The following is a 10,502-nucleotide window of genomic DNA, read 5'->3' as shown; positions in this document are numbered from 1 at the left end:
AGGAAGAATTTCATTTCTTCCATGTTTTAAGTAGAAATATAGTAATTTATTGCTATCGAATAAAGAAGAACCTTTAACTGATTATTTTTTCGGTTAGTTTGGAAAACAACAAAAATAAAGTAAGGTATATCAAATTCAGTGGAATTGTATTAATTAGCAATAGCTAGTTGAAAATTTCCTTTTCCATTTACTCAACCAATTTCATTGATTGTGATTCAAAAAAAATTAACTGGAATTTTTGGACTTTTCCATCTTTCATATTCAAGTTCAAGTGAATATTCTGGTTCATATTTAGCAACAGGATCATGAATTCAGATACTTTTATCAACAATTTTAACTTCTTTAGAAAGATGACTATCATCATTATTGGTAACCTATTGAAGAATAGAATCTTCCTGACCTTTCTTTGAAGAAGTACAAGTTACTGGTAAATCTCATTCTCAAATAATTTCTTTAAAATCCCCAGAAATCCAACAAATATTTTCAATGACGAAGTATTTCATTTCGCTTGTTCTCAATTTTACTACTTTTAAAAATGTGTCCTTGCATTGTTTATTGATTTGATAGAGATGAAGTTAACTTAATAAAAGTTGATGATGTATTTAATATGGTTTCCTTTTTTAATAATAATAATGTCGAACAGCTCTAAAATGTAATTATTAATTACTGCAATATTTGATTTATCATCTTATGCTGAAAATTCTGTTCTATCTGTTTCAATGACACTATCACTCACATAAATTTTTGATTGATTTGGATGAATCCATCCATCTTCAACATTAGTATTAATTTCTGCTTCCTTGTCTTGATTATTTAAATTATTTTTTGTTTTCTCATTAACAGGAAATGAGTAAAATTAACAACACACTATTTTGTTCATGGTTTATTAAGAAAAAAATCATTAAAACTTTTTAAAAAACCTCTTACACCAGCATCAATTTACTATTTCCAACAGTTATAACTATTTATAAATTCTGAATAGTATAAAAAATTGGAATATTTACAGGATAATTTGGTTCATCATTTATTGGTCTTCCAAATCTATCTTTTGGTTTAGATGGAGAAACAATGATCAGTATCTTTAAAAAACATTCCATCAGCCAAATTAAAATTTATATTTGCTAATTCAAATACAACAATGTTTGGAACATTGTTAGCTACTGTTTTTCCATTACCTTCAATAATGTGATTATTAGGTCCTAAAACTTCACCAATACAATCTACTTTATCTATAAATAATTAAATAACATTTTCATTGTTAACTCTGTTTAAAATTTCATCTTCTGTATCAGGTTTTCTTGACTGAATAAATTTTTCTAAATTTTTCATACTCTGTTGAACACCTGGAACTTCTATCTTTTTTCTGCAACAAAAAATAAGAATACCAGAGAAGAAATTACAAAATAAACACGATTAACATTTATCAAATACTATTTAAGGTTCAATGATAGGACCTAGCAGTGTTGGAAAAACACCACTAACGATTGATAATTATGTTCTAGCACCTGGATGAATAACATGGGAAAAAATAATCATTTGTATATTTATTCTAAAAGCTTCGATCAACCAAAATATCAAGAATTTTTAAAAAGCTGTGAAAAAGTTGAAGATAAAATCAATGGCGAAATTACTACTTGTATTGAATATAATGAAGAAATTAAAGCATTAGATGAATGTGAAAATAGTTTAGTTGAAGTTTTTGTTGACTTTATTCTTGAAAATCAAGATATAGTCAGACTAATTTACCCTAGATGTGCACAAAGAAATAGATAGTGTTTATTTAAGTCAAATACATTGAAAAATACCAAAATAATTAGTTAAGGGTAATTTAATTTTTTAAATATTTTCAGACATGATACTAATTCGAATTGTATTTATCATGAAGTTGTCAGTGAAAATTTAAAATTCGATGATTTTAATGAAATGTGTAGTATATGTTGGGATAAGGATGAATTTGGTATTATAACAACAAATACAACAAAAATTAATAACATGAAATAGGGAGAAAAGATAAAGAAATTATTAAATACTGAAATAAATGTTTAACATAATTGATAAACATAAGCATAGAACATCATCATTCAACATAACCATTAAATATAATCATTGATCATAAATGATAAGCATAAAATGCAAGTGATTATTGTACTTTATGTATCACAAATGAGTTCAACATTTATCCATAGGTTGTTAAAAAAGCTAGATGAAATAGAAAAGTAAATGAACAACTAAGAGTTTTGAAATGGAAAGTAACCAAGAACAGAATATGAAAAATTTTAAAAACAAGATCGACCCATTATCGATGCAATTGATCAAGTTAACCAAGGTAATACTGTTTTGAAAGCCATTGAATAAAATGAAGAAATTGAAAATCAAATGGTTCCTCTTAATCAACATTGTTTAGAAGAATTTAACGATATTTCAGCACTTAAACTACATGATAATGATAAAAGAGGTTATACATCAGTGAATTGGAAATAAATAATTTGTTAGAGATTTATGAAACAGATAGAAAAATGAAAAGGCTATTATAATAAAAGAACATATACAAGTAAAGGAATGTTGTAATTTGTCAATCACAGTGAAGATACTGTTTTTGGATTAAGACCTGTTGGTACATTTAAATAATTTTTTAAATATCCAGTTGATTTCAAAGGTGATAAATTATAAATTGGTGTAAAGGAATACAAAGTTATTGATTGGATTAAGACCTGTTGGTACATTTAAATAATTTTTTAAATATCCAGTTGAATTCAAAGGTGATAAATTATAAATTGGTGTAAAGGAATACAAAGTTATTGATAGCTAAATGAATGAGTTAACTAAAAAATAAATTAGTATGGATGATTTAGGTGACAAATTTGACGCCATTGATTTACAAAACTATGCAAGAATTTTATTCCATGCAAATAGTCGGTGTAGCGAAAACAATCCAAATAAAATAAAAAAACATAGATGAAATAAATATGATAGTAGGATAAAACAACTGTTTAAGATGATTTGCCCAGTTTTTCTGAAAAAAAGAAAGGGAGTAAAAAGATTTCCAAAAAAACTCTCTATAAATCTTAATGCTTGAGTAATTTTCATGTAGAAGACTTAGTTAAACATTAAAATTAAATATTTTCATCATGTATTTATGATCAATAAGTTACCAAGTCATCCTAATGCATTAAGTAATTTCTGTGTAGAAGAATAAGTTACAGAATTAAAAGTTAAATATTTTCATCATGTATTTGTGATGAAAGAATTACCAAGTCAACCTAGAGAATATCAATTTAGACTAGTTAATGTATATATATATGATCATGTAGGTACTCACTGGATTTCTAATTATAATTCTGAAAATGTGAAATTACTCTACGATTTATTTGGTGTTAATATACCAAAACAATTGGTTAATATCTTGGAAAAAATAACTTATATTATAATAGCAAAAGAATACAAAATTTTAAAAATTTATTTGTGGCCCTTTGTGTTCTTTTGTCTTAAAATTACTTTTTGACAGTTATAAATTTCAAGATATTTTAAATTTAATACATGGACATATTTAAAAATACGTTATATCCAGAAGACAGCAGATAATTTAAAAAATCGAGAATTTCCAACAAGTATACATCAAAATTTAAGGAAGAACTAGCACTAGAATTTAGAAAAATCAGAGCACTGTTACAGTTACAGAAACATTATTTCAAGGAATATGAAACTTTTCAATCATCAGTAACTCTAAAAATAAATGCAGTAATCAAACAATTTCAAAAAGAAATAGCTAACATTTCTAAAACAGTGAAAGCTTACACAAGTTGTAACGGTAGAAAGCCTACTAGATTTAAACAACCTAAAAAGCGATTACGACACAGTTACCAAACAAAATCTAGAAAAAGAATTAGCTAATGGTGTTATATAATCTGATACAGAAATACTTAAATACAGATGAAGAAATGTCACGAAAACTGATTTTAATGAAAAGGTCATCAATTTCATTTAACTAAGCTATCAAATTACTTTACTAATAGTAAGTAGCAAAGTTTTTTCATATTGTTTCTCAAAGATACGTTTAACACAAAATATAATTAAACAAATAGTACTCAAAATAAAATCTATCATAAACATATAATACAATTTTCGTTTGTAAAACTTTCACATTTTTAATATGGTTTTAAACATAAGAAAATTATTGCTATTGCCGAAAATGTAGATAAAAATTATTATCTAATGATTCTTAAATTTCAGTAAAGAGTAATAAAGTGCACAGAACAAGTGAATGTAATTATTTGTTAACACTAAACAAATCAAATATCTTAGGTGCAGTTTAAAAGATTCTGTTCTAATTGTACCATTTAATTATGTATTATTTTATATAAATGGACAATCATTAGATTCTTCATCATTCTCACATCTATTCTTGGAAGTGTAAAAATTTACTGAAACACATAATCCTCAAAGAGTAAAAACAAAAATGGAAGACGAAGCATGGAAGGGTTTGTTCAGTTTATAAAACTTAAAAATATTGTTAAAGAAAATTTATAGGTAATGGATGAAGTATTCGTGAATATATAATTAATCAATACCTTAATAAAAAAGATATTTTTGAACACGAAAAATGTAATTTATTTTGGAATAAATGGTTAGCTGATTTAGTGGAAATCTGGAAAATAAAGAGGACTACCAAAATATATGAATGATACAAATACTTATTAACTGTAATTGCCTTTTTTCCAAAATATGAATAGACTTCCCAGTTAAACGTTAAACAGCTAAGAATGTAGTTGATGCTATTGAAAAAGTCTAGGGAAACAAGAATTCACAATAAATGTTATGGAAAATAATTTCATGATAAAGAATTTAAAGAATTGATGTTGTCAATTAAACAACACCATATTAAGATTTTAATTATGTAAATGCGTTAGTTGTTGAAACATTTAATAGAACACACAACGAAACCTAACCTACAAGGAAAAATTAAAAATGGGTTGATTTAGTTAAAAGGCTTGTTGATGAATATAACAACACATAACATTTCACAGTAAAAATGAAAAAGTATCTAAAGAAAGAAAATGGAAAAAATCTTATGCATAACTGTTTGTGCAACTAATTTGTTAGATACTAATGATAAATATAAAATAGGTGATGTATGAATACGCAAATTAAACCGAATTTTTGGAAAAGGACATACAGGAAATTCATAAATTTTGAAAATTGAAGATGTTATTCATTCTAATCGAATCACATATAAATTAAAGGATACAAATGGTGAAGAAATAAAAGGAAGCCTTTATAACAAAGAACTACTAATTTTCGACTTGTTTATCTTGGTGAAAAATTTTTGAATGAGAAAGAAAATAAAGTACTCCTTAAATTGTTAGGGTTAGATAAATGACATAATAGTGGGATAAATAACATAAAATAGTTTTATACACATTAAAAACTTTATGTATATAAATGTATCAAATTGTATGAATAAGAAAATGAACCCCATTCATATTTTCTGTCTGTATGTTATCCACATAACGAAAATGTACCTACATTCTTATATCAATTGTATGATGAAAATCTAAATGAGGTATGTAGGATAAATTGAAAACACGCTAGCATCATATATGAGTAATTTAAACAACAATTTAATATGATGTATAATTTTCAATAATTAAATCTCCTTTCATTCGTTCAAGTTTTCGAAAATATAACCTTTTGATTTTCTTACTGGGTAATAACTGGAGTTTTTGCAAATATAAATGGAGTTAAGTATTGAAAATTTAAAACTGTTTGGCCCTGAATATAATATTCCTTGTCTGCATTGTCATATTAAGGATGACAGAGTATATTTTGATATTAAAATAAAACTTAATAAGAATGACCTTATGTCAGAATTACCCTTCAATTTTAATTTTTAATTAACTGAAATCGTTACGGATTTTTTTATTTATTTCGACTGTATAAAAAGCATTTGAAAATTCAATTATATTTTCTTACAAACGTTCACAAGGTTAATTACATAATCAAAAATGCTTCTATTGTGTAATTATTTAAAATATTGTAATAATTTTGGCAACTAACAATATTTAATTTTCTCCCATTCTTCGGAATAAATGTATTGAATGAGGTGCTTAATGAACTCTTGAGGAAAGTCTTCTCGATTTGGGCTACGATTTCTGATAATATTTATTTCTTTCTGAAAATTTTTAAAGTCTTTTCACGGAAAGTAATCATGATTATAATCATTCAATTTTAAAATAACGAAAGTACATCTTTAATTTTCATCAGTTATTTGAGGAACAACGTGTAGGAATAAAGTAGTTATTTGCTCATTCTTTCCGATAAAATTTCTATAGTTCTAACATATTTTTCATTTATCCTTCATTTTGTTTAGATATTTTAAGTGATTTATATGACGTTTATAGATTTTTTTTACATTAACCCTTATTTTATATTCACCACAGTTTAGAATTGATGGTGAAACTTCTTCATTAATCCGACATTCATAATATACTGCTAAAGACATTTGGATATCATAATTAAAGAATATAATCCGAGCTCACTTATAAAATTTGTATCTGAATGTAAGTGTAACTGTTAGTTTCCCATTAGTTTTTTTTACGTATTTTATTTATTTACTTTTAACATCATCATCTAAATCACAATACCTTATGTTTTAAACCATGTGTTACTCTTTTATCAATAATCAGTAACTCTTTTTACTGTTTTGTATAAGTTTGTGATATTAAATATCTGGAAATGAATCCATTTAAATGTAGAAATATTTATTAATTTTGACTTTTGTATTTTAAGAAAACATTTTGTTGTGTGAAAATAAAATGGGTTGTTCATTGTGAAATCGAGAACAGTTCATAAATAAATAAAAAGTTTGTTGTTAATTTCACTTTAATGGCAAATCTTAAACTGTTAAAGATATGATCGATATTCAAGTTTTATTAGGATCAGTATGAAAATATATGGAGGATGGCGGAATAAAAATTACTGTGCCTTCATTCCTTGCCTTACTAAAGAATTAATTATTTTCTATGAATGTTACCCTTTATGGCCGATCTAACGCCCTCCATATTTAACACTGCTACATCTCCTTGCCACTAACAGCTACTCCTGGGTTGCCCTATGACATGGGTTCTCGTCTGTCTCACTTGCACACTACAGCACTTAGGCCTCAATAGACAATAGACACCTGTGAGATTACCTATCTTGTGGTGAATCTGCACTCTTTGCGGCACATGGTTCTGGACGACAGCGTTTGTTTCACAATTCCTGAAGGCTGACTCTTTTGGCCATATCGTTAACGCACAACGTGTTTGGAGGGAGCCTAGTCAGGGTGAATTCCTTAGACACAACGTCCAGGGAGTGGACCAAAGAGGAGGTTCCCTGATATGTTGGGTTGGGATTATGAGGGGCCGATGTATGTCTCTGGTGTCATGGAAGGCACTGTAATGGCTGTACGACGTGTGAATGCCATCCTCCGACTGATAGTGCAAACATATTGGCAGCATATTGGCTATGCATTCGTCTTCATCAATGACAATTCGCGCCCCCATCGTGCATAACTTGTGAATGACTTCCTTGAGGGTAGCGACATTGCTCGACTAGAGGGGGCAGCATATTATCCAGAAATGAACCCTATTGAACATGCCTGTGACGGATTCAAAACGGCTGTTATATGGACGACATGACTCATCAACCACTCTGAGGGATCTTTGCCGAATTTCCGTTGAGGTGTGTGACAATCTGGACCAACTGTGCCTTGATGAACTTGTGGATAGTATGCTATGACGAGTACATGCATGCATCAATGCAAGAGGGCATGCTGCTTGGTATTGGAGGTATTGGTGTGTACACCAAACTTCACCACAACCTCTGAAAGTCTCGATGTTTGGTGGTACTACATGCAATGTGTGGTATTCATGAGCAATAAAAAGGGTGGAAGTTATGTTTATGTTAATCTCTATTCCAATTTTCTGTGCAGGATCAGGAACTCTAGGAAGCGAGGTGTAGCAAAATTTCATTTGATGTGTGTACATGAAAACCCATCACAAATTTTCATATTATGAAGAAATACTAAAAGCTCGTTAATTCCTTATTTTATACTTCATTTTCAATTATCTCAGAAACAACAATTTAATTCACATAGGAAATCATCATCATCATTCATCACTGTTTTCTTTATTTTATAAATTCTGTATGCTAAAATATTAATTTCATCTTGTAATATAATATATTTATCATCATCAAAACCTGAAAACAATTTTATTACATTCAAATTTATACAGTCTGGGTTTAAACGAACTAACCAAATTCATTTTTGTATATTGTTTTATTTTGTCATGTATAAAAGTATTATCATTAAAGGTAATTTCATTTTTCAACTACTTTAGATTTTTTATGTACTTGATTTTTCTACCCTATAAACATACATCTTTGTTCTTAAGGTAATGTACTCTGTCATTTTTCATTTCTGATTAAACTTTCTTATTTAGTTGTGTAATTTCAGAAATATTATCTTTTGAATAATCGCTTGTGTCAAATCCGCTTATCATTGACTTCATAACCTTATAAAGATATAAAGATGAGGTGTTGCCTTGTCCCACTGGATTGCTCAAGTCCATCGCAACTGAATGAATACAGATGTTCAGATAGCATGCTGATGTACGTATCACCTGTCCTAATCGTATCTAGAGGTATCAGGGGTCTTATATCACTCAAACTTCACACACCCCACATTATTACAGAGGCTCCACCAGTTGAACAGTCCCTGCTGACATACAGGGTCCATAGATCCCTGAAGTTGTCTCCACACCAGTACACGTCCATCTGCTAGATACAATTTGAAATGTTACTCGTCCGACCAGTCACCATGGTCGAATGTTGGTGTTGACAGGCTCAAGCAAGGTGTAGAGCTTTCCGTCATGCAGTCAACATGAGTACATGAAAGGGCTTTCGACTCCAAAAGCCGATATCAGTGATGTATCATTGAATGGTACACACGCTGACGCTTGTTGATAACCCAGCATTGAAATTTTCAACAATTTGCCGAAGGATTGTGTTACTGTCACTTTGAACGATTCTCTTCAGTCATCATTGGCCCCATTCTTGCAGGATCTTTTTCTGTCCACAGCAATATCAGAGATTTGATATTTAACCAGGTTCCTAATATTCACAGTACATTTGTGAAATGGTCATAAGAGAAAATCCCCACTTCAACATTACCTTAAGCATGCTGTGTCTCATCGCTCGTGTACCCACTGTAACACCACGTTCAAACTCACTTAAAGCTTGATATCCTGCCATTGTAGCAGCAGTAACCAATGTAGTAACTGTGCTGTATTCTGCCAGGTTACATATCTCTGTATTCGAATACACCTGCTCATACCAGTTTCTTTGCTGCTTCAGTGTAATTTAATACTTCCTTCTCCTACTACTGGTAAATCTTTGTGGAAATTATGTATAATATTGGATATTCTAATTCGATTTCTAAGATATAACCGTTTTTTATGTCATGTGGTATTTTAAGTATTTTTCATTATTAAAATTTTTTGGGTCTAGGCACTCGAAATTTTTAGATGGTACAAATTCAGACACTGTATAAATTTATTAGTTATTTGAATCTAAATATAAAAAAATAACACTGCTTTTCTGGTTCAAAATTTTTTATGTACATATTATTTGATTCACCATATCTTTTAATGTTTTGAGGGATTCCTCTTCAAATGTCATTTTCAAAGGGACGCAATAATGTCATAATCATTTAATACAAATCATTCAATTTTTTTCTTTTTAACATGGAACCACAAGATAATCCTGGTGCAGTAAAATACCAAACTCAATCGAGTTTACAAGATTTAATTTATGTATCTCATAAATTTTCAGAAATATCTGCCACAACTAAAATTCAGATTTCTTATATTATCTTTTATATTGATGTAAGTTAAGACTGAATTTTTACCAAACTAGTTTTATATGATTATAATCTTCAGCAGAATAATTACATTTCTTGGAATTTTTCTGCGGAATCCATATATTCTTAAGGAAAAACCCCCTTTCTTCATTATTAAATACAATTTTTCACTGTTAAAATAGTTTATTGTGTCTCTTAACTGTTCTTTCTTAAGATCAGAAGCTAATTTATCAGTACCTGAAGCCACAAATTTTAATGTATACAAACTCAGAGTGTTAAACCATCTTCAAAAATTTTTGCTGAATGAAATATATTTCTGGTCATTGTTTGGTATAGCACTAACAGCTTGTTTGTCTATTGCCACTCTTTGATAAGCAATTGAACCTCATATTTTGTTAATTTATGAATATAAACTGGATAAAATTTAGGATTTTGATAACCAGAATTACCATCTTCATGCACAACTAGTGATGTTTTGCTTTTAAATGACAATGATCTCTTATGTTTTCTCATTTATTAATTTCTTTTTCACAAATAAATAAGTTTTTGAATTTTTAAAATTTATTTTATCTTCATTTGTCATTTTCACTGGATCATTTTGATC

At 28.7% G+C, this 10,502-nt stretch overlaps 1 long non-coding RNA gene across 1 annotated transcript in view; it reads right to left on the bottom strand.

The window, feature by feature from the left end:
• Positions 1–1,336: 1,336 nt before the first annotated feature.
• Positions 1,337–10,502, bottom strand: part of LOC126252833 (uncharacterized) — a 582,778-nt gene continuing 573,612 nt past the window's right edge. The window contains exon 3 of the long non-coding RNA XR_007545858.1: positions 1,337–1,363. This is a non-coding gene — a long non-coding RNA (uncharacterized LOC126252833). The remainder of the gene's footprint in view (positions 1,364–10,502) is intronic.

This window comes from Schistocerca nitens, chromosome 4, assembly GCF_023898315.1.
Source record: "Schistocerca nitens isolate TAMUIC-IGC-003100 chromosome 4, iqSchNite1.1, whole genome shotgun sequence".
NCBI classification, from domain to species: domain Eukaryota; kingdom Metazoa; phylum Arthropoda; class Insecta; order Orthoptera; family Acrididae; genus Schistocerca; species Schistocerca nitens.
The sequence above is the reverse complement of the archived record's forward strand: the minus strand, read 5'-3'. Positions and strand labels throughout refer to the sequence as shown.